Source organism: Piliocolobus tephrosceles, unplaced genomic scaffold (genome assembly GCF_002776525.5).
Source record: "Piliocolobus tephrosceles isolate RC106 unplaced genomic scaffold, ASM277652v3 unscaffolded_31160, whole genome shotgun sequence".
NCBI classification, from domain to species: Eukaryota; Metazoa; Chordata; class Mammalia; order Primates; family Cercopithecidae; genus Piliocolobus; species Piliocolobus tephrosceles.
The window spans coordinates 1-2553 of record NW_022314489.1 but is presented as its reverse complement, the minus strand read 5'-3'; the positions used below and the strand labels follow the sequence as shown (position 1 = coordinate 2553).

General features: G+C 41.5%; 1 non-coding gene across 1 annotated transcript; it reads right to left on the bottom strand.

The window, feature by feature from the left end:
- Positions 1–1231: 1231 nt before the first annotated feature.
- LOC113222438 lies at positions 1232–1338 on the bottom strand. The gene has a single exon (XR_003308394.1). It is a non-coding gene; the product is annotated as a U6 spliceosomal RNA (small nuclear RNA).
- Between the last annotated feature and the right edge of the window lie 1215 nt (positions 1339–2553).

Here is a 2553-nt window from a genome sequence, read left to right as displayed (position 1 = left end):
TGCCAGAATTTTGTGTCTTTTGAAGACATTTTCCAGAATTCTACTTTTGAAGGATGCCCCTTTTGACAGTTACTGAGGAAGCAGTGGGACATTTTCAAAGCCTTTTATATTAAAAAAAAAAGAAAAATGCAATACGCTGCTGTGAGTCTGTGTGCAGGTATGACGAAGAGCACAGCTGCCACTGTTCTGTGTCACAGATGCTACGGGAAGTGCCTTAACACACACAGATGTGCTTCATGCAACCTGGTGAGGAACATCTCTAAAACATTTTACAGTTGAGAACATTCAATGTTGAGGAGGTTGAATGCATTATCCAAGATCACACATATGTCCTGACAGAACCAGGGTTCAATGCAGAATTATGTATCATGAATCATACAGTTGTATTTTCAACAAGAGTCAAACTCCATCTCAAAAAAAAAAAAAAAAAAAATACTTCTACCTTCCAGTCGGGTCCAGTGACTCATGCCTATAATCCCAGCACTTTGGGAGGCCAAGGCAGGTGGATCACTTAAGGTCAGGAATTCGAGATGAGCCCAGCCAACATTGTGAAATCCCATCACTTAGCTGGGCATGGCGGTGCACGCCTATGATCTCAGCTACTTGGGAGGCTGAGGAAGGAGAATCGCTTGAAGCTGGGAGGTGGAGGTTGCAGTGAGCTGAGATCACACCACTGCACTCTAGCCTGGGCAACACAGTGATCTCAAAACAAAAACAAAACAAAAACAAAAGAAAAAAACTTCTATCTTCCAATCCCCAAATCCACCCCCCACCCAACAAAACAAACTCCCCCACATCCCAAGCCACCATAATAACATGTGTCTGCTGATGCTCTTTAAACTTATACTGGGGTCATCTTTTGTTGCTGTTCAAAATATTTTTTCCCCTCAGTTGATACAGATGTTCTAATTCTCCTCAAGGGATTTGTTCCTTTTTGATCTTCAGTGCCACTGTGCCTCTGGAGAATTTAAATGAGTCTACTGAGATTCCCATTTTCTGGCTTTTTCAAGCCCCTCATTGCTTATTCCTTGCTATCTGGAAGGCACTTTGTTTTACAGAAGGTGTTCAAAGACTCAGGAACTTAAAGGTCAAAATGTACATTCGGAACAGAATTAGAAACAAAGATTTACTAGAAACATACACTACCTCCATAGCTCAGGAGATCCGATATTCATTGTTAAGTTGTGAATTCTCCCGAAATTAATCTCTAGATTTAACATAATCCTTTTCTTTTTAACTGGAACCCTTCATGAATTTGTTTGTCATCCTTGCACAGGGGCCACACTAATCTTCTCTACATCATTTGAATTTTAGTATATGTGCTGCCAAAGCAAGCACTAGCACAATCCTAATAAAAATCTAAGCAGAATTTTTTTTTTAGAAATGGACAAGTTGATTCTAAAGTTTACATGGAAAAAGCAAAGGACAAATAATAACCAAATAAGAAGAAACAAACTTGAAGGACTCAGAATATCCGATTTCTAAACAGCTACAGTAATGAAAACACTGTAGTACTGGTGAAAACATAGGTGTACTGATCAAGAAAAAAGAACAGTCTAGAAATACACCCACACATGTGGTCAATTGCTATTTGATAAGAAGCCAGAGTTATCCAATGGAGAAAGGACAGTCTTTTCAACAAAGGAGTTCCTGAAGAATTGGACATCCATATGGAAAATAATAATAATAATAAACCTCCGTCCAGGAGTGGTAGCTCATACCTGTAATCCCAGCATTTTGGGGGGCCGGGGCAGGTGGATCAACTGAGGTCAGGAGTTCAAGACTAGCCTGGCCAATATGGTGAAATCCCATCCCTACTAAAAATACAAAAAAAAAAAAAAAAAAAATTGGCCTGGTATGGTGGCACACACCTGTACTTTCAGCTATTCAGGAGGGTGAGGCAGGAGAATCGCTTCAACCCAGGAGGCAGAGGTTGCAGTGAGCTGAGACCACACCACTGAACTCCAGCCTGGGTGACACAGTAAGACTCTGTCTCAAATAATAATAATAATAAAAACTTCAATCCATAACTTGTACCACATACAAAAATTTAAATGAAATGCATCATAGATTTAAATGTTAAATCTCAAAGTAGGGGTGGGCATGGTGGCTCATGCCTGTAATCCCAGCACTCTGGGAGGCTGTAGTGGAAGGATCACTTAAGCCCAGGAGTTTGAGACCAGCCTGGGCAACATAGTGAAATCCCATCGCTACTAAAAATACAAAACTTGGGGCTGGGTGCGGTGGCTCACACCTATAATCCAGGAACTTTGGAAGGCCGAGGCAGGTGAGGTTCACCTGAGGTTAGGAGTTCGAGACCAACCTAGCCAAGATGGTGAAACCCCGTCTTGACTAAAAATACAAAAATTAGCCAGGCATGGCAGCAAGCACCTGTAATCCCAGATACTTGGGAGGCTGAGCCAGGAGAATCACTTGAACCCAGAGGTAGAGGTTGCAGTGAGCCAAGATCTCGCCATTGCACGCCAGCCTGGGCAACAAGAGTGAAACTCCTTCTTAAAAACTAAAAATAAAAATACAAAAATTAGCCAGATG